The sequence below is a fragment of the Hevea brasiliensis genome, chromosome 16 (assembly GCF_030052815.1).
Source record: "Hevea brasiliensis isolate MT/VB/25A 57/8 chromosome 16, ASM3005281v1, whole genome shotgun sequence".
Lineage (NCBI taxonomy): Eukaryota > Viridiplantae > Streptophyta > Magnoliopsida > Malpighiales > Euphorbiaceae > Hevea > Hevea brasiliensis.
The window spans coordinates 50326595-50349347 of record NC_079508.1 but is presented as its reverse complement, the minus strand read 5'-3'; the positions used below and the strand labels follow the sequence as shown (position 1 = coordinate 50349347).

Sequence of the window (22753 nt, the reverse complement as noted above, 5' to 3'; positions counted from 1 at the left end):
CTCTCCCTTCACCCTTTCCTTCTGTCTCTCTTATATTATACCCCTTTCAGACGCACATTTTGCCTCCCCTTCAAAATCCACAATAGGCCCTAGCCAAGCCTCCATAAAAACCTCTAGCAACCCTCAGCAAAATCCCTCCATTGAAACACAACATCGTCAAAACAACAATTTTATACTAAGATCAAAAAACAAGCATCAAATTTACAAAATTCAACCAACCAAAAATGTAAGAAACTTTTAGTTAAAAAAAGGACAAATATAATAGAAAGTGAATCCAAACTCATCGAGATTGCAATTGAATGCATGAATTATATAAAAGCTATTAACTATCATAACGATCTCCAAAATACACTAGAAGTTTAGAAGTTCCAAAAGTCGTTATCCTGGAGCTCAAGACGTCAAATAATTAAGAAGAAAAAAGAAAAATAAAGCAGTCATGATGATGATGATATATGGAGGGGCACTGCACACATGAAATAAGTACTGAAACCACAAGAGCTTCTCCCTTATATGGAGTCAACGGTGGACAATCATCTTTGGCCTTATCAACAGATCAGAAGTCAATTATATATGCCTAATTTAGACACTATGCAAAAACTTGGAACCCCAAAATATTTCCAAATAGATTTGTGACTTTTGAGTCAAATAAGCTCTACCATTGCATATGTCCTAATTTAGACACTATGCAACACTTGGAACCCCAAAATATGTCCAAATAGATTTTTAACTTAGTCAGATAGACGTGCTCCTTTTTAATTTTATTGCTGCTTTTGAGTTAACGGATGCTGAATTAAAAGGAAGATGTTTCACATGGAGATCTTCGACCAGTATGAGTAGAATCAACAGATAGATTGGGGGCCAACACGCATCAGGAGCTTGGATTCCTAGTGTCATCCAGGCTTCCATGAAACAATAAAGAATTTCTAGGCTAATGCTATCCTTCTATTGTAGCATTTTAATATTAATTTTTTTATTATCTTTAAATTAAGTTATTTATTAATATAACTTAAGTTATTTATCAACTTAAGTAACTTGTTAATTTAACTTAATTTTTTATTTAATATAACTTAACTTCATTAAAAGATGACTTAAGTTATATGTTAAACTTTTTCTATATAAATAGATGACCATTCCACCTTTGAAAATACATAACACTTAGCAGCAAAATAAAAGATATTTGTGAGAGTTTAAAAGTCAAAGAAAGATGTTTCTTGATGGAGTCTTGGATCCAACCACTAGTGCAGAGTTTGGTTTGAATCATACAACGAAATTGTCAGGCTATTGTATCCTAAAGGGGACAAGTTAATATAGAAAGTCTGTTGCGTCGATGTACAGGCATTGCCTATTGCAGAGAGCTTGAATCTCCTTAAAAAGAGCGAGATATTTATGCCTCAGCCTGATCAATCTTATTAATTTGTTCCTTGTATTTTAATTACTTTTAATTTACTGTAATTTCACCAACACTTTATTTCCTCTCCTGCCAAGAAATTAAAGCATGTAGATCAGTGTTTAAAGATTTGGAATCAGTGGTCATCGGCAATGTAGAGCACAAATTGAAAGATATGGAAGGAAAAACTGTTGAGATAGAAAAGGAAAATGAAATTAGGCAATTATCCACTAAGGAATTGGAAGAGTTGGGTAGTCTTAAGGCAAGCAGATCAATTACCTCTAGAAAAGTGGAGAGTTGGAAGAGACAAAAATCAAGGGCACTTGGTGCATGCTTGGTGATTGTAACACGGAAATTTTACATGAGGTAGCATCAAATAGAAGAAGAAGGAACCAGATTTGGTGTGTTCAAGTGCCTTTTTTCTTGTCCTATTGGCATCTCAAACTCTAATGATGCGCAGCTCAAGACTATTCACAAGGCATTGCTACGGTCGAACAACTTCTTCCTAACCTTTTAGGAAACTGCAACTTTATTCTTGAATCTAATTCCTCAAATGCAATTTCTTGGACTTCCTGCAAAAGTGATGATATATGACTTGATAAAGGAATCCTTTAACCTCTGTGCTGCTCTACCAAGTATCTCCACTTAAAAATTAAATTTATTGTTCTTTCCTGCTCCGGTATTCCTGTAAACTTTTCCAAATCAGGCTGCATCTCTATTTGTTAGTTTGTTTAGATAAGTCAACAAGGCTAGAATGTAGATTTAACTCAATAGTCAAGCCTTTAATGCATATAGCTTAATTATGTGAATCAGCATGGAGGATTTATTTTCTATTAATTTGCAATGAATACAAGAGTACAAATTTCAAATAATTAACCGAATAGAATTCAAATATTATAAATATTAAAAATTAATATTGTTATAACAAGCACGCAAATCTAAGACACACACAAATCGCACAATCATAAGTATTGAAAAGAGAAAAAGAATAATACAAGATTTAACGTGATTCAACCGTAAGGTCTACGTCCACGGGTAAGACAAGAGAAAAAAGTTCCACTATGATGAAAAGAGCAAGATGCAATCAATCAGAACTCTCAAACCCTAACCCCAGTGTGTTTCTCGAATATCTCACAACTCTACCGCAAATGGTAGAATATTACAATATTTATACTGGTCCATACCGCGGGAGCGTTGCCTCCGTACCCCCAAGGAGATCAGTGATTGGCTTTGGGCACGGGCCGATACAGATCTCACTTTTTATCCCAATCGGGTCGCAGCGCGAAACTTTCGAGTCGGGTCACATTCGGGTCCATGAAAAAAACATATCCCAAAATTCAAAGCCACAAAAATAATAATTCTTCTCCTTTGCTTGAATTTCCTCTATCATCAATAAAATAATCACAAAACAATTTGTCTTACCATATGCCCTCGCAAGGGCGTTACTGAGCACTACAAACACCAACCAAGTCTAGGTAATGCCTAAACTTACTGATTGGGACTCCCTTGGTCATCATATCTGCTGGATTATCATGTGTAGAGACTTTTTGTATAACTACAGTCCCCTGAGATACAATGTCCCGAATGAAGTGATATCTGACATCAATGTGCTTAGTTCGCTTATGGTACATCTGATTCTTTGCAAGATGTATTGCACTCTGGCTGTCACAAAATATTGTTGCCTTATTCTGTATCAACCCAAGATCACCCACCAAACCTTGTAACTATAAAACTTCCTTTACTGCCTCTGCTAAGGCCATATATTCAGCCTCTGTGGTAGACAAAGCAACTGTGGTTTGTAATATTGCCTTCCAACTAATAGCACTTCCTGATAGAGTAAACAAATAACCTGTCAAAGATCGCATCTTGTCTAAGTCCCCTATAAAATCTGAATCCACATAGCCAACAACTGAATCACTCATCTTGGCCCTGTCAAATGTCAGACCAACATCTGTAGTACCCTTCAAATACCTCAAAATCCATTTCACTGCCTGCCAATGCTCTTTCCCAGGACACGCCATGTATCTACTCACAACACTAACTGCATGTGAAATGTCAGGTCGAGTGCATACCATAGCATACATGATACTACCAACAGCACTCGAATAAGGAACACTAGACATGTTCTTCATCTCCTCATTTGTTTTTAGTGGCATGTCTATAGATAACTTGAAATGGGCAGCAAACGGAATAGTCACAGGCTTAGCATTATTCATGTTGAAACGCTTAAGCACTTTCTCAACATAGGCCTGTTGAGATAAGAAAAGCTTTCCAACACTTCTATCCCTGGCAATTTCCATTCCCAATATCTTCTTTGTAGCATCCAAATCCTTCATCTCAAACTCATCACTCAACTGCTTTTTCATAATGTTAATTTGTGATATGCTTTTAGCAGCAATAAGCATATCATCCATATACAACAGTAAATAAACAAAAGGAATCATCTAAAAGCTTCTTATGATACACACAACTATCATATGAACTACGATTAAAGCCATTACAAACTATGAATGTATAAAATCTTTTATACCACTGCCTAGGAGACTGTTTCAGACCATATAAAGGTTTCTTAAGCAAGCAAATATGGTTTCCCATACCTGGAATAACAAATCTCTCAGGCTGACTCATATAAATTTGCTCCTCCAACTCACCATGCAAAAATATTGTCTTCACGTCTATTTGCTCAAGCTCTAGATCATGAAGAGCAACCATAGCAAGTAAGACTCTGATAGAACTGTGCATCACAACTAGAGAAAACACTTCATTAAAGTCAATCCCCTCCCTCTGAGTAAAACCTTTTACTACTAACCGTGCCTTATATCAAGGTGCTTCAACCCTTGGAGTGCCTTCCTTTTTCTTGAATACCCATTTGCAACCTACCACTTTTTGTCCCTTAGGCAATGTTACAAGCTCCCAAGTCTGATTCTTGTGAAGAGATTCAATTTCTTCACTCATAGCACTGACCCACTGATCTACATCTGAATAAGAAATAGCTTCTCTATAATTGCTGAGTTCATACACATCAACTGTTTCAGCAACTGGCAAGGAAAACGCAACTAGATTTGCATATGCATATCTCTGCGGTGGTCTAATCTGTCTTCTCTCTCTATCAGTTGCAATGCTATATGGTTCCTGTTGTTGTTGCTTTGGTGCACTTTGAATCACTGGACTGAACTGCTGAAGTATCAATATCAAGGTCCACCTATTCTCTGACACCGTGATCTGATTCTGCTATTGACTTCTCCCTCTGATTATCCAATGAAGCAGACTCATTAAATGTCATATCCCTGCTGATAATTAATCCTGGAGACTTTGGAACATTGCACCACAACCTGTAGCCTTTCATTCCAGATGCATACCCTAGAAATATGCATTTTCTTGCCCTCGGCTCAAGCTTACCATCTCTCACATGAGCATAAGTAGGGCAACCAAATACTCTCAGCTGAGAGTAATCAGCAGGTGAACGGGACCAGATCTCAAAAGGAGTTTTGCACTCAATAGCTGTAGATGGAGATCTATTAACCAAGAAACAGGTTGTATTAATTGCTTCAGCCCAGAAATCCTTTCCCAATCCTGAATGGGAGAGCATGCTTCATGCTTTGTCACAAAGTGTTCTGTTCATGCGTTCTGCAATACAATTCTATTGTGGTGTCCTTGTACAAGTGCAATGTCTCACTATACCTTCATTGCTGCAGAATGCATCAAACTCACGATTGCAAAATTCCAACCCATTATCGGTTCTAAGATGCTTGACCTTCTTTTTTATCTGCTTCTCAATCATCGTCTTCCACTTTACAAAGGTTGAAAACGCTTCATCTTTTATTTTCAGAAAATACACCCACACCATCCGTGAGTAATCATCAATCAAAGTCATGAAGTACTTGGCACCGCTCTTGGAAGGGATTCTGTTAGAGCCCCATAGATCTAAGTGGATATAATCCACCATTCCTCTGGTCTTGCGCACTGCCTTTTTATCAAACTTTACCCTGATCTGTTTGCCAAACACAAAGTGTTCACAAAAGTCCATAGATTCAGTTTTCTGCCAGTCCAACAAATCCCGCTTGCTTAACATAGATAATCCTCTTCCACTCATATGACCAAGATGCATATGCCACAATTGAGTCTGATTCTGATTATTGCTTTCGAATGCTACTGCAACTTCTCCTGAAACTGTACTGCCCTGAAGAAAATACAATCCTGAAACCAAACTGCTCTTCATGAGTACCATAGAGCCCTTGCACACTTTAAGAACTCCATTCTCTGCATGGTATCTGAATCCATGAGAGTCAAGTGTCCCAAGAGAAATTAGGTTCCTCTTTAGTCCTGGAACATGCTAACACTCTATAGTTCTGACAACACCATCAAACATCCTCAATCTGATGTGACCAATTTCTTCAACAGATAATGCACGATCATTGCCCAGAAACACTTTGCCACTCATCTGTTTGTAAGTGACAAACCATTTTCTGTGTGGACACATGTTATAAGTATCACCAGTATCAAGAATCCAGGAATTTTGTCCATGATCTAAACTCACGAATAAAATTTCTCCAGCACTGTCATCACCATTAGAATCAATAAAACTATCAACCACATTCGCAGAACTTTCTGGCTACTTTTCCTTTTTATTTTTCAACTTGGGACAGTCTCTCCTATAGTGACCTTGCTCCCCGCACTCAAAACAGTTGGCCTTTTTTATTCTTGACTTAGATCTGGCCTTAGATTTCTTCCTGCTGGAAGAACCCTCCCTTGAATGTGTTCTTCCCCTGCTCACCAAACCTTCCCCTCAAATCTTTCTCTATTATTTGGAAATTTTTTTCCAACTCCTTCGATTTTAAAGAATTACTAACATCGTCTAGCGAAATACTGTCTTTCCGATACAATAGAGTATCAACAAAAGTTTCATAGAAGGGGTGGCAAAGAACATAACACAATAAGGGCATGATCCTCACTATCAATCTTAATATCAATATTCTTCAGGTCCATAATAATTGAATTCAATTCATCTAGATGTTCTTTAATGGGCGTACCTTCACTCATTCTCAGATTGTAAAGCCTTTTCCTCATATACAGGCAGTTGGTCAGTGATTTGGCAGAGTACAACTCCTTTAATTTTTAATTTTTTCCATGCCACAGATGCTGAGCTTTCACCAGCAATCTAACGTATGACATTATTAGTTACACTCATAAAAATTGCACTCAAGGCTCTCTCCTTTAGATAAACCTTCTTCGCCTCTTTCATACCTTCTGGAAAGTTATCCTCGATTACTTTCCATAGACCTTGTAGGATCAAGGAAGATTTAATTTTAATCTTCCACAAACTAAAACTCGATTCACCATCAAACTTCTCCATCTCATACTTCGTTGAAGACGACGCCATCTGTAAATCATAGGTTTTGCACACAAAGCTCTAATACCAGTTTGTTATAACAAGTACGCAAATTTAAGAGACCCACACAAATCGCACAATCACACAGTATTGAAAAGAGAAGAAGAATAACACAGGATTTAACGTGGTTCAACCGTAAGGTCTACGCCCACGGGCAAGATAAGAGAAAAAAGTTCCACTATGATAAAAAAAGTAAAATACAATCAATCAGAACTCTCAAATCCTAACCCCAGTGTGTTTCCCGAATATCTCAAAAGTCTACCGCAAAGGATAGAATATTATAATATTTATACTGGTCCATACGGCAGGGGCTTTGCACCTACACCCCCAAGGAGATCAGTGGTGGGTTTCAAGCCCAAGCCTATCAGCCCATGCCCTCCGCTACTATCACAGATCTCACTTTTTATCTCAATCGGGTCGCAGTGCGAAACTTTAGAGTCAGGTCACAATTCGGGTCCATGAAAAAAACATATCCCAAAATTCAAAGCCACAAAAAATAACAAATATATATTTTAATAAACAATTCACTTAAAGTTTAAAATCCAACACTGATTCCAGTCGTTTCACTAAACTAGGGATCTGATGTAAAATTCTATAGGCAGGGGTAAAAGGCAATTATAGTGGAAATTGAAGAATAAAGACAAGCCAATGCAAGCAATGGTCATTTTATCCACAAGCTGGTAATGGACATAATGCACACTGACATACAAAATAGTAAAAAAAAAAAGTCATCTACCATCACCTACTGATAAAATCACATGGTTTTTCATGCTATCATAGCCAGCACTTGCAGTGCTATCATCTCCATGACCAAAATCGTTGGATTTCTCACCAAGCAGGTACTCTGTCTCCTCTGGGTTTACTTCAGCCCATATATGCACTTCCATCATTTTTAGGCCCTCTAATTCCATTGCAGCTTCCTTCATAGAGGGCCTCTCCTCCCCTTTCAATCTTAAGCAACGAGTGGCTAGCCTCGCCTCTTCCTCTATCTACTCTTCCTTTCCTTGATTTATGATACAACTATCAAGAACCTCAAACAATTTTCCTTCTTTCATAGAAGAAAGAAAAGACATAGTCAGACTTCTCTTATTCCTAGGACGATCAAAGCAAAGTGCCTTCATACTTGTCAATAGCTCCACAAAGTATTACTCCAAAGCTATACACATCACTCTTATAAGTCAATTAACTTGTGTGTAGGTATTCTGGTTCTAAGTATTCCCAAGTTCCGTGCACCATAGTAAATAACTCAGTTTCATCCAGTGGAAGCAACCTTGAAGCTTCAAATCAAACACTTTTATTGTGTAATCAGCATCTATGAGTATGTTGGCAGTCTTGACATCTCATTAGATGATTGGCATAGAAGTTGAATGCAAATAGGACAATAGTCTTGCCATTTCTGTAGCTATATCTTTAGACGAGTCTCCGAGGAGAGAGTTTTGCTTTCATTGCGTTTGCAATTGAAAAGGGTACCATTGGTGATGAATTCATGAAGTAGTAATGAGACTGGAGTCTTTAAACAATAACCTAAGAGCCTAATCGCATTTTTGTGATTAATTTAGGACAACATGACCACCTTGTTAATGAATTGCTCAATTTGCTTTTCATCAACTATTATTGACTTCTTAATGGCAACTAGTCTGTTATCTGTTAAAATTCCTTTATAAACAAAGTCAAACCTCCTTTGCCAATTATTGTACTCTCATCATAATTGTTGGTGGCCTTCTTCAACTCCTCTGCTGTGAAGATTTTTGCTGTGTGATCAGGGGTTCCTTCTCGTCTAGAAAGTTTCTGTTGTAAGATGGCGCCACCATTTTGCTGGAAGAATTTTTCCTTTAGCTTGATGAGCTTTCGTTTCCTGGAGACCAAGTAAAGCCAGGAGGCAATAACAACCAAGGCTGTAAGGCCTACGCCAACACCTATAGTTAAAGCGATTTAGAACATTGTTTAATTCATGGACTCTGTATATAAGACTGTTGAAATTGAGGAAAAGATTTGGTAAATACCTAGAGTGATTTTAACAAGTGACAATTGATTGGGAGTGCAACCTTGTCCATCCTTTCTTCCATCGCCATGGTATCCCTTCGGGCAAGAGCATGTATAGTTTCCATCCGTGTTAGTGCATTTATCTGTGCACTCATTTTCATTTTCGCATTCATTGATATCTGCAAGTAATCAAGTTTTACACAACAAAGTCATAAATAAATTATAAAATAAGTAAATTATATTTTCAATCTATATGGATTAAGTCAATTTTTTTTTTTGAGGATATTCAATGTGACGAGTAATAATTATTGAATATACAATGAAAAGTAACAATTTCATTTAAAAAAAAAAAATTTTTTTTGTCAATTCTTAAATTTGAAATTAAAAAGTTAATTTTTTTAATTTAAAAAAAATCATTTTCAAAAAAATAGATGATAGGGTGAGATTTATTTTAATTTTTTTCTTATAAATAATTTATTTCAAATGAAACTATTATAATTCTTATATAATAGAAAGTAGTATTTCATACTAATGATTCTATCTGTAAAATTTATAAATCTCACAAATAGTAAATAATATCGGTGGAAACTTGAACTTAAAAACTTTTGTTTTTCTACATCTTTAAAAGTGGAGAACAGCTAATCACACTATTATTATCATTATTGATAGAATAAGTTTATTAATTTAAGGATATTTTACAATTCAGTTCTCAAAATAGGACAAAAATTTGTAATTTAGTTTATCTATTTTTAATAAGAAACAAATTAATTTTTGAGGCATGTTTTGTTAGCAGAATGATTTTTTCTGTAAAAATTTACTGTTAATCTTAAATTGAAGTGGTCAATCCAAATTAAAAAAAATTAAATTGTTACAAATATTAAAATTATAAAGACTAAATTATTACAAAATGTGAAATATGATATACATAGATTGTTACAGCTACTTTTAATTTTTTAATGGAATAACTATTTAATTAATAGAAAATATAAGGATTAACTTATTTTTCTTTAAAAAATTAAAAAAAAAAACTGTGATTTTTGTGTTGATAACTAAATTATAAATTATCATTAATTTAAATACCAGGTAGATAAATAAATTATATTCTTTCAAAGCCTAGCTACGTAATAACAAGTTCACCTCTCCACTTAGGAATGGACAAGTTTCAAAATTCAACTTTCCTCAATTTCCCTTCTTTTGTACAAAATTCAACTTTAATTTGATTACAATTAAGGTACTCTCAATTGATTTTGGTGATAATTAATCCAGCAAGAATAAAACTTATATATTCTTTATATTTTCTAGAATTAAAATTGTAGTGAGTTTATGTAGTAATAATTGAAATACCTTGGCATCCAACGTATGGGTTCCCCTGGTAACCAGCCTTGCATTCACAGCGATACCCCGAAATGTTGCCAGGGGGCTGATAACTTTGGGCATGGTCCTTACAGGCGTTTGTGTTGTTGTCCTCGATTGCCCAATCAAGAACCATTGGGAATTCTGCAGTATTTGATATATTTTGAAGGTATTTGAAGGAGAAATTAAATTTGCTATCTTCTACAATGAAGGCATAAGTACAGGGGTTGAAATCCGAGACATTGGTGTGATTATTGAAGCTGTATGCAGTGACATTTGCGCGGTACAGTCCGTCGGGAATCTCTATCTGGCAACACCCACTGCCGGAGCAAGAATTATCGTCCACGAATTCACGTTCAGCACAGACTGACATGCACCCGGAGCTATACAATTTCCCATCTCGAAAGCCTTGGAGGTATGCATAACTGTCACAGCCAATAACCGTGAACTTGTTTTGGGATTTTGAGATGGTGAAATTTGACAAAGAGAGGATCCGTCGTCGGAATCCCGGCTGTCGTGCGCCTGATTGATTGTAGCAATCTCGGGCTGCAATTGTGACGATTTCCAACTTGCCATCTAGAGTTATGTTTTTTACCTTGATATTTGATTTCCTCAGAAATGGCAGCGGAGGGTTGAAACTATCATTGCAGGTGATGAGGAACTCCGGGCTTAGATTACAGCCGTCTAAGCCAAAAGGGTATGGAATGGTTGAATTTCCACAACGATCAGAGCAGTGAAGCCTATCTTGGGCTGCTGCTGGCGCTTCAATAGCTGATAATAGCACAACCACCATAAGCAAAGCAAGGAAACCCATGGTGTCAAGCCGCCAAGAACTGCTACAATTTTCTTTGAGACTTTTCCAAATTAAAGCAAGTTCGCAGTTCTTTTTATAGACAGTCAAATGGAGTTTAATATAATTTCCCAGCTCGTCGGTGGCGTTTGTGGCCATGTGGTTATATCAAGTGGAAATTTTCATACTCAATTAAAGGTAATTGCAAGAAAAAAAAATTAAAAAACAATAGCTCGCAAGACAAGTCAATGGATGAATGTCAATAGTTTGGACAGCATAATAAAATTAATATAATATTTATTAATAAATTTTATTTTAATGATATTAGAGTTATTTTTAAATTGTTAGGTGTTGAATTTAACTTTTAATATCTCCCACAAAGAAAAAAAAAATGCCACGGCAATTTGAAATCGAAATTGTTGACAAATGTCATAGGAATTAAATTAGCCAAATTCATGCACAATCTTATGACACAAATCACAAATTTATTTATTAACTAATGACCACCATAAAGCCTTCTCTTCCAAGGATGGTGCTTTCGTCGTAGTTGCTGGTGGCTTTCTTCAACTCTTCGGCAGTGAAAATTTTTGACAAAATCACAAGGTCCTTGTTGTCTAGAGAGTTTCATTGTGGAATTCACCCAGCCCCCATCATTTTGTTGGATACTTCTTTTTTTTTTTTATTGGATCCATACATATATATGAGCTATTATAATATTAATTTATAGTAAACTACGATTCTCTGATAAAAATAAATAAACTACGATTAATCAAGCAATTGTCTCGGTTTGATATTTCCATGTACAATTAAATTCATCTGCCACCACCAATTGATACAGTTAAATGGTCCTTCATGCTATCAATCCCAGCACTCGATGCAGTGTATCCGTCCCCATCACCAAAAGCACTGGATTCCTCTCTGGCCAGCAAGTACTCTGTTTCCTCTGTATTCACTGCCACCCATGGATGCATCTTCATCCTGTGGAGGCCTTCCAGTTCCATTGCTACTTCCTTCATAGGAGGCCTTTCCTCCCCTTTCAAACTCAAGCATCGTTTCGCCAGCTGAGCCATTTCCAGTACCTGCTCTTTCTTTCCCTCATTCACAATATGCTTCTCAAGAATTTCAAACAATTTACCCTCTTTCATTGAAGAAAGAAAATGCATCGCTGGACTTCTCTCCTCCTCAGGCCGATCAAAAGAAAGTGCTTTCGTACCCGTTAGTAGCTCCATAAGTACTACTCCAAAGCTATAGACATCGCTTCTCAGTCACTTGACTTGTGCGCAAGTATTCTGGGTCCAGGTATCCCAAAGTTCCTTGCACCATCGTAGATAGCTGAGTTTCATCTAGTGAAACCAATCTTGAAGCTCCAAAATCAGACACTTTTGCAGTGTATTTAGCATCTAAGAGGATGTTAGTAGTCTTCACATCTCTATGGATGATTGGTACAGAAGCTCCAGAATGCAAATAAGATAGAGCTCCTGCAGTTTCTGCTGCTATCCTCAGACGGATGTCCCAACAGAAAGCTGATGCATTTCTTTGGTCACGTACGTAATCAAAGACCGTACCGTTGGAGATGAATTCATAAACTAGCAGAGGGACTTGAGTCTCTAAACAACAACCCAAGAGCTTGACCACATTCCCTTGGTTAATTTGGGACAGCACCACCACCTCATTAATGAATTGTTCGATTTGGTTTTGATCAACAGATATTGATTTCTTGATGGCAACTTATCTGTTGTCAGCTAAAATTCCCTTATAAACAGTGCCAAACCTCCTTTCCCCACGATGGTGCTCTCATCATAATTGTTGGTGGCCTTCTTCAACTCTTCATCCATAAAGATTTTAGCCATATCAGGGTTTCCTTGTTGTCCAGAGAATTTCTGTCGCAAGATAAACCCGCCATTTTCCCTGAAGAATTTCTCTTTAAGTTTGATGAGCTTTATCTGCTTTAAAACCTGTTATAACAAGCACGTAAATCTAAGACAAACACAAATTGCAGAATTACAGTATTGAAAAAAAAAAAAATAACATAGGATTTAACGTGGTTCAACCATAAAGCCTACGTTTCATTATAATGAAAAAGCAAGATACAATCAATCAGAACTCTCCATCCTTAACCCTAGTGTGTTTCCCTAATATCTCACAACTCTACTGCAAAGGATAAAATATTACAATATTTATACTGGTCTATATCGCGGGGGCGTTGCCCCCTCACCCCTAAAGAGATCAATGTTGGGCTTCGAGTCCGGGCCTATTAACTCGTGCCCTCTGCCATCACCACAGATTTCACTTTTTATCCCAATTGGGTCGCAGCGCAAAACTTTTGAGTCGGGTCGTAATTCGGGTCCATGAAAAAATATATTCAAATTTCAAAGCCACAAAAATAACAATTCTTCCCCTTGGCTTGAATTTCTTCTATCATCAACAAAATAATCACAAATACTCTGTCTTGCCATATGCCCTCATAAGGGCATTACTGAGCACTACAAACACCAACCAAGTCTAGGCAATGCCTAAACTTGCTGACTAGGACTCCCTTGGTCATCATATCTGCTGGATTATCACATGTAGAGACTTTCTGCATAACTATAGTCCCCTGAGATACAATATCCCGAATGAAGTGATATCTGACATCAATGTGCTTAGTTTGCTCATGGTAGATCTGATTCTTTGTGAGATGTATTACACTCTGGCTGTCACAAAACATTGTTGCCTTGTTATGTATCAATTCAAGATCACCCACCAAACCTTGTAACTATAAAACCTCCTCTACTACCTCTACTAAGGCCATATATTTAGCCTCTGTGGTAGACAAAGCAACTGTAGCTTGCAATGTTGCCTTCCAACTGATAGCACTTCCAAAAATAGTAAACAAATAACCTGTCAAAGATCTCCTATTGTCTAAGTCCCCTATAAAATCTGAATCTACATAGCCAACAACTGAATCACTCATCTTGGCCCTGTCAATGTCAAACCAACATCTGTAGTACCCTTCAAATACCTCAAAATCCATTTCATTGCCTGCCAATGCTCTTTCCCAAGACATGCCATGTATCTACTCACAACACTCACTGCATGTGAAATGTCCAGTCGGGTGCATACCATAGCATACATGATACTATCAACAGTACTCGAATAGGGAACACTAGACATGTGCTCCATCTCCTCATCTGTTTTTGGTGACATGTCTGCAGATAACTTAAAATGGGCAACAAACGGAACAGTCACAGGCTTAGCATTATTTATGTTGAAACGCTTAAGCACTTTCTCAACATAAGCCTATTGAGACAAGAAAAGTTTCCCAACACTTCTATCCCTGGTAATTTCCATTCCCAATATATTTTTTGCAGCACCCAAATCCTTCATCTCAAACTCATCACTCAACTGCTTTTTCAGAATGTTAATTTGTGACATGCTTTTAGCAGCAATAAGTATGTCATCAACATACAACAACAAATAAACAAAGGAATCATCTAAAAGCTTCTTATGATACACACAATTATCATATGAACTACGATTAAAGCCATTACGAATCATGAATGTATCAAATCTTTTGTACCACTGTCTAGGAGACTGTTTCAGACCATATAAAGGTTTCTTAAGCAAGCAAATACGGTTTCCCATACCTGGAATAACAAATCTCTCAGGCTGACTCATATAAATTTGCTCCTCCAACTCACCATGCAAAAATATTGTCTTCACATCTATTTGCTCAAGCTCTAGATCATGAAGAGCAACCATAGCAAGTAAGACTCTGATAGAACTGTGCATCACAACTAGAGAAAACACTTCATTAAAGTCAATCCCCTCCCTCTGAGTAAAACCTTTTACTACTAACCGTGCCTTATATCAAGGTGCTTCAACTCTTGGAGTGCCTTCCTTATTCTTGAACACCCGTTTGTAACCTACCACTTTTTATCCCTTAGGCAATGTTACAAGCTCTCAAGTTTGATTCTTGTGAAGAGATTCAATTTCTTCACTCATAGTACCGACCCATTGATCTATATCTGAATAAGAAATAGCTTCTCTATAATTGTTGAGTTCATGCACATCAACTATTTCAGCAACTGACAAGGCAAACGCAACTAGATCTGCATATGCATATCTCTGCGGTGGTCTAATCTGTCTTCTCTCTCTACCAGTTGCAATGCTATATAGTTCCTGTTGCTGTTGCTCAGGTGCATCCTCTTGTTGATTAGGATCTTGCACCTTATCCTCTGAATCACTGGACTGAACTATTGAAGTATCAATATCAAGCTCCACCTGTTCTCTGACACCGTGATCTGATTATACTATTGACTTCTCCCTCTGACTATCCAATGAAGTAGACTCATTAAATGTCACATCCCTGCTGATAATTAATCCTGGAGACTTTGGATCATTGCACCACAACCTGTAACCTTTCACTCCAGATGCATACCCTAAAAATATCCATTTTCTTACCCTCGGCTCAAGCTTACCATCTCTCACATGAGCATAAGCAGGGCAACCAAATACTCTTAGCTGAGAGTAATCAGCAGGTGAATGGAGCCAGATCTCAAAAGGAGTTTTACAATTAATAGCTGTAGATGGAGATCTATTAACCAAGAAACAGGCTGTATTAATTGCTTCAGCCCAGAAATCCTTTTTCAATCTTGAATGTGAAAGCATGCTTCGTGCTTTGTCACAAAGTGTTCTGTTCATGCATTCTGCAATATCATTCTATTGTGGTGTCCTTGAATAAGTGCGATGTCTCACAATACCTTCATTACTGCAGAATGCATCGAACTCACGATTACAAAATTCCAACCCGTTATCAGTTCTAAAATGCTTGACCTTCTTTTCAATATGTTTCTTAATCATCGTCTTCCACTTTACAAAGGTTGAAAATGCCTCATTCGAGAGTAATCATCAATCAAAGTCATGAAGTACCTGGCACCACTCTTGGAAGGAATTTTGTTAGGGACCCATAGATCTGATTGGATATAATCCACCGTCCCTCTGGTCTTGCGCACTACCCTTTTATCGAACTTCACCCTGGTCTGTTTTCCAAAGACACAGTGTTCAAAAAAGTCCATAGATTCTATTTTTTGCCCATCCAACCAATCTCGCTTGCTTAACCCAAATAATCCTCTTTCACTTATATGACCAAGATGCATATGACACAATTGAGTCTGATTCTAATTATTGCTTCCGGATGCTACTGCAGTTTCCCCTGAAACTGTACTGCCCTGATGAAAATACAATCCTAAAATCAAACTGCTCTTCCTGAGTACCATAGAGCCCTTGCACACTTTGAGAACTCCATTCTCTATACGGTATCTGAATCCATGAGAGTCAAGTGTCCCAAGAGAAATCAGGTTCCTCTTTAGTCCTGAAACATGCCAAAACTCTATAGTTATGACAAAGCCATCAAACATTCTCAATCTGATGTTACCAATTTCTTCAACAGATAATGCACGATCATTGCCTAGAAACACCTTGCCACTCATCTATTTGTAAGTGACAAACCAATTTCTATGTGGACACATGTTACAAGTAGCACCAGTATCAAGAATCTAGGAATTTTGTCCATGATCTAAACTCACGGATAAAATTTCTCCAGCACTGTCATCACCATCAGAATCAATAAAACTATCAACCACATTCGCAGAAGTTTCTGATTGCTTTCCCTTTTTATTTTTCAACTTGGGACAGTCTCTCCTATAGTGACCTTGCTCCCCGCACTCAAAATAGTTGGCCTTTTTTATTCTTAACTTAGATCTGGCCTTAGATTTCTTCCTGCTGGAAGAACCCTCTCTTGAATGTGTTCTTTCCCTACTCATCAAATCTTCCCCCTCAAATCTTTATCTATTATCTGGAAATTTCTTTTTCAACTCCTTCAATTTTAGAGAATTACTAACGTCGTCTAGTGAAATACTGTCTTTCCCATATAACAGAGTATCAATAAAAGTTTCATAGGTGGGTGGTAAAGAATATAACACAATAAGGGCTTGATCCTCACTATCAATCTCTATATCAATATTCTTCAGGTCCATAATGATTGAATTGAATTCATCCAGATATTTTTTAATGGGCTTACCTTCGCTCATTCTCATATTGTAAAGCCTTTTCATCAGATACAAGCAGTTGGTCAGCGATTTGGCAGAGTATAACTCCTCTAATTTCTTCCATGCCGCAGATGTTGAGCTTTCACCGGCAATCTCACATAGGACATTATCAGTTACGCTCATGAAAATCATACTCTAGGCTCTCTCCTTTAGATCAGCCTTCTCCACCTCTTTCATATCTTCTGGAAAGTTATCCTCGATTGCCTTTCATAAACCTTGTAGGATCAAGGAAGATTTAATTTTAATCTTCCACAAACTGAAACTCGATCCACCATCAAACTTCTCCATCTCATACTTCGTTGAAGACGAAGCCATCTGTAAACCCTAGGTTTTGCACACAAAGCTTCGATACCAATTTGTTATAATAAGCACGCAAATCTAAGGCACACACTCAAATTGCACAATCACACAGTATTGAAAAGAGAAGAAGAATAACATAGGATTTAACGTAGTTCAACCGTAAGGTCTACGTCCATGGGCAAGACAAGAGAAAAAGTTTCACTATGATGAAAAAGAAAGATACAATCAATCAGAACTCTCAAACCCTAACCCCAGTGTGTTTCCTGAATATCTCACAACTCTACCGCAAAGGGTAGAATACCCATACCCTCCGCCGCCACCACAGATCTCACATTTTATACCAATCGGGTCGGAGCGCGAAACTTTTGGGTTGGATCACAATTCAAGTCTATGAAAAAATATATCCAAATTTCAAAGCCACAAAAATAACAAAACCAAGTAAAGCCAAGAGCTAGCAACAAACAGGACTATAAAGCCTATGCTAACACCTGTAAACGAATCAAGATAAAATCATTACATATTGAATTCATCACTGTGTGTAAATAGATTTTAAAACGAGATTCAAGTATAGAAAATTTACCAATAATTATCTTGTTAAGTGGAAATTGAGAAGCTGTGCAACTTTGTCCGTCTTTTCTCCCATCCCCATAGTATCCCTTCGGGCAATCGCAGCTATAACTTCCCTCCAAATCAATGCATATATGTGAGCAGTTATTTGGATGATTGCATTCGTTGGTGTCTACAAGTCATTAATTCTAGAAAATGAAGCTTATATTATGCAAAATTTTAAAGTACCCAAATTTCTTAATTATTAAAAAAAATATATCATGACAAGAAATAAACAGTAGATCATGAAAATAACAAAAAAAAGAGAGTTATATGTAATTGAATTCTACACAGTATTTGGAGATACCTCGGCAACCACGATATGGATTCCCTTCATAGCCTTTCTTGCATCGGCAACGATATCCAGAAACTTTGTCTGGTTGATAACTCTCGACATTATCCTTGCACAGAGAGCTTAGTGTATTGTTATCAATTGACCATTCAAGAACTATCGTGAACTCCGTATCTTCTGGGATATTCTTGAGATATTCAGAAGAGAAGTCGTATTTTTCATCTTCTACAATGAAGGCATAGGTGCAGGGATTGAATTCTTGCACCTTTTTATAGTTGTCGAAACTATATGTTGTGACATTTGTATAGTATAGCCCATTAAGAATTTCCATCTGGCAATTATTGTAGAAACCCAAATTGTTGTAGAAACCTTAGATTCCATCTAGCCATAATCCATCATGCCAAATCATTAATAAATTAAACAGAATGCGGAAGCGTACTTGAATCCATGATACCGATAAAATTTTGCGGTTGTGCAATTCTAGGTCTTCCAAATTGATATGCACGATCAAGAGAAAGAATTCTATCTTTTTTAATGATGGGATGTTAGAAAAGAATCGTGCCTATAATATGGGGACCATAACCCTTTTATATCTGGATATATTTTTCCTATTTCTAATTTAGCCTATCATAAAATTAGAAACTATATATAGAGTATCTACACATTTAAACCCATACTTTATGACATAATTTAGGCCCATCTTAATTTTAACCAAATTATATCTCTTTTACTATTTGGGCTAAGCCTTTTATGATAGACATAACATATAATTATTGTTAATCTTATATATCTATATTACTTTATAATTATATGTCATAATATAACCTTATGAGCTCAAACTTTTACTATCATGATTCAAAGGCATTTCCAAACAATCTTGTCCATCAATTAGGCCAACATAGAACTAAGGCAACTTTCGTTACTCATGTCATAACTAAGTCCATCCCTAATCATGTTTACTAACATAATCAAATGACATAGATCAAGTATGGATGTGTAGCATGAAAATTACATGCATTGTGATCTGAACATGTCTATTTTCTACTGGTCCACTTTAAACCTTATGAGATCAAACCATACCAAAATCAAAGTGTGAATAACTAAAAGAAATTTTATTTCTGCAAAAAATATCCTCAAAATATCCATAAACTGAAAACTAAAAATGTGTCTATAATAGAAAAGTAAAAATACAAATTCCCTCTAAAACTGAATATCCTCAAAAGACATGACACCCATATGAGCAGTATGCCCATGAAAGACCTTGGGTGGCAATCCCTTAGTAAACGGATCTGCGACCATGAAGTTTGTGCCAATATGCTTTATAGACACCTGACCACTTTGAATTCTTTCTTTAACAACTAGGAATTTAATGTCTATGTGCTTTGACTTACTTGAACTCCTCTTGTTATTGGAATACAAGACTGCTGACTTATTGTCATAGAAAATCTTAAGTGGTCTTTCTATTCCATCTATAATTTGTAGCCCAATGACAAAGTTTTGCAACCATATTCCATGATTATATGCCTTAATAGCATGCTATAAACTCAGGTGCCATGGTGGAAAAAGCTATGATTGTCTATTTAGCACTCTTCCACAAGATAGCTCCTCCACCAAGCAAATAGATATAGCCTGATGTAGATTTCATGCTATCTTGACATCTTGCAAAGTCAGAGTCTGAATACCCAATGATCTCTAACTTATCCGACCTTCTATATGTGAGCATGTAATGTTTTGTTCTTTGTAGATACCGCATGACTCGTTTTGCTGCTTTCCAATGATCCATTCCTGGATTGCTTAAATATCTGCCCAACACTCCAACTATGTACGCAATATCTAGACGCGTACAAGCCGGAGCATACATTAGACTTCCAACTACTGATGCATAAGGAACCTTTTGCATTTCTTTTTCCTCGAAAGCATTTTTAGGGCATTGTCCAAAACTGAACTTGTCTCCTTTAGCCACAGGGGTATCAACTGGTTTACAATCTTGCATGCCATATCTCTTGAGAACCTTTTCGATATAAGCCTTTTGGGATAATCCAAGGATACCTTGAGAGCGATCCCGATGTATCTAGATCCCTAATACAAAAGTTGCATCACCAAGATCTTTCATCTCAAACTTTCTTGCTAGAAATCTCTTGGTCTCGTGCAATAATCTTATATCGTTGTTGGCAAGCAATATGTCATCGACATATAAAACCAAGAAAATATGCTTACTCCCACTCAATTTGTGGTATATACAATCATTAACCAAATTCATCTCAAAACCAAATGAGACAATGACTTGGTGAAATTTGTAATACCATTGACGAGACGCCTGCTTAAGCCCATAGATGGATTTTTTTTTAATCTACAAACCATTGACTTTGCATCACCTGATACATAGTTTTCTGGTTGCACCATATAAATTGTCTCATCAATGTCGCCATTGAGAAACGCTGTCTTAACGTCCATCTGATGTAGCTCAAGATCAAAATATGCCACTAATGCCATTATAATCCTAAAAGAGTCTTTCAATGAAACTGGAGAGAAAGTCTCTTTATAATCGATGTCTTCTTTCTGTGTAAAGCCTTTAGCAATAAGACGTGCCTTGTACCTCTCCACATTGCCCTTTGAATCCCTCTTGGTTTTAAATATCCATTCACAACCAATGGGTTTCATACCTTCAGGCAATGGGACAAGATCCCATACGTCTTTATCTTTTATAAACTTAATTTCTTCATTCATGGCATCTTTCCACTTTTCAGAATTGGAACTTTCCATGGCTTGACGGAAATTGATTGGATCATTTTCCATCACACCAACATCAACATCATGTTCTTGGAGAAACACAATATAATCATTCGGAATCATATTTCTCCTTTCTCTAGTGGACCTCCATAATGGCGATGGTTCTTGAGGCTATAAAGTTTGCTCTTCTGGAACAACTTCTTGAGGTTGAGTATGAGGGTCAATAACATTGTCTTAATCTAGAGTTGCTTTTTGAACAATGTTAGGTATATGAAACTATTCCTAGTCATTGTCCATAGTAATTAATTATCGATGTATTCCTCTTCAAAGACAAAGTCCTTAAGTCTTTCTCCCCTTGCAAACTCAACATCCTCAAAGAACTAAGCATTACCTGCCTCGAAAATGGACTTAGTCATGGGATCGTAAAATTTGTAACCCCTGGACCTTTCAGAGTATCCAATGAAATAGCAACTGACAATCCTAGAGTCCAATATCTTTTCATTTGGTCTATAAGGTCTTGCCTCAACTGGACATCCCCAAATATGAAAGTGCTTTAGACTAGGCTTTTTACCTATCCAAAGCTTATAAGGGGTCTTTTTAGTTGCCTTAGTTGGTACTCTATCGAGTATATATGCTGCGGTCTTTAAAGCCTCTCCCTATAGTGATTTAGGTAAGGTAGAATGACTGATCATACTCCTTACCATATCCTTAAGCATTCTGTTTCGTCTTTCAGCAACACCATTCATAGTGGGTGAACCTAGCATAGTGTACTATGGGATGATACCGCATTCCTCTAGGAATTTCACAAATGGACCTGGACATTGTTCGCCTGATCTGTCATATCTACCATAGTATTCACCACCACAGTCAGATCTAACGCTTTTAATCTTTTTGTTGAGTTGATTCTCAACTTCAGCTTTATAACTTTTGAACATGTCCAGTGATTGTGATTTCTCATGAATGAGATAAAGGTAGCCATATCGTGAAAAATCATCTATGAACGTTATGAAATATTGTTGACCATTCCAAGAAGCTGTAGGGAATGGTCCACAAATATCTGTATGTATTAGTTCTAAGATGTTTGATTTCCTGTTAGCACAAAATCTCCTGACATTTGTTTGTTTCCCCTTAATGCAATTCACACACATAGCAAAATTTGAAAAATCAAGGGGATCGAGAATACTTTTAGACACAAGGCTCTCAATTCTCTTTTTAGAGATGTGACCTAATCTCTTGTGCCACAACGAAGCTGAATTCTCGCTGGTTAATTTGTGTTTTTTACCCATTACATTAACATGTAAGGATTCATTGAATGAAGCAATTGTATCAAGCAAATATAGATTATCACAACCTGATAAAGAATCGGAACCAACCAAATTTCATTTTTGAAAAAAACTAAATTTTCCATTTCCAAATGAACAACAATAACCAAATTTGTCCAATACTAAAATAGAAGTCAAATTTCGTCTAAAGGACGGTACAATAAAAGTCTCAATCAAATCCAAATAATAACCAGTTCTTAGTAATAATCTAAAAGTTCCAATTGCTTCGACCTCTACCGACTTGCCATCACCAACATAGATGTATCTTTCACCATCATTAGGCTTTCAGTAATTCAAGCAACCCTGCATGGACACACTGATGTGAGTTGTCGCACCAGAATCTATCCACCATTTATGTCTAGGTACTAGAGCAAATTAACCTCAGAACAAACAAAGTTAAGAAGCATACCTTTTTTTGCACGCCATGCGTGATAGTTGGTACACTGTTTTTTCTTATGACCTGCCGCTCCACAGAAAAAACAACCATCCTGAGTTGGTTCCTTGTGTTGTTT

At 36.8% G+C, this 22753-nt stretch overlaps 2 pseudogenes; both read right to left on the bottom strand.

Annotated features, from left to right (window-relative positions):
• Nucleotides 1-7253: 7253 nt before the first annotated feature.
• On the bottom strand, nt 7254-11018 carry LOC131174755 (wall-associated receptor kinase 2-like; annotated as a pseudogene).
• A 629-nt stretch (nt 11019-11647) lies between these two features.
• On the bottom strand, nt 11648-21042 carry LOC131174647 (wall-associated receptor kinase 3-like; annotated as a pseudogene).
• Between the last annotated feature and the right edge of the window lie 1711 nt (nt 21043-22753).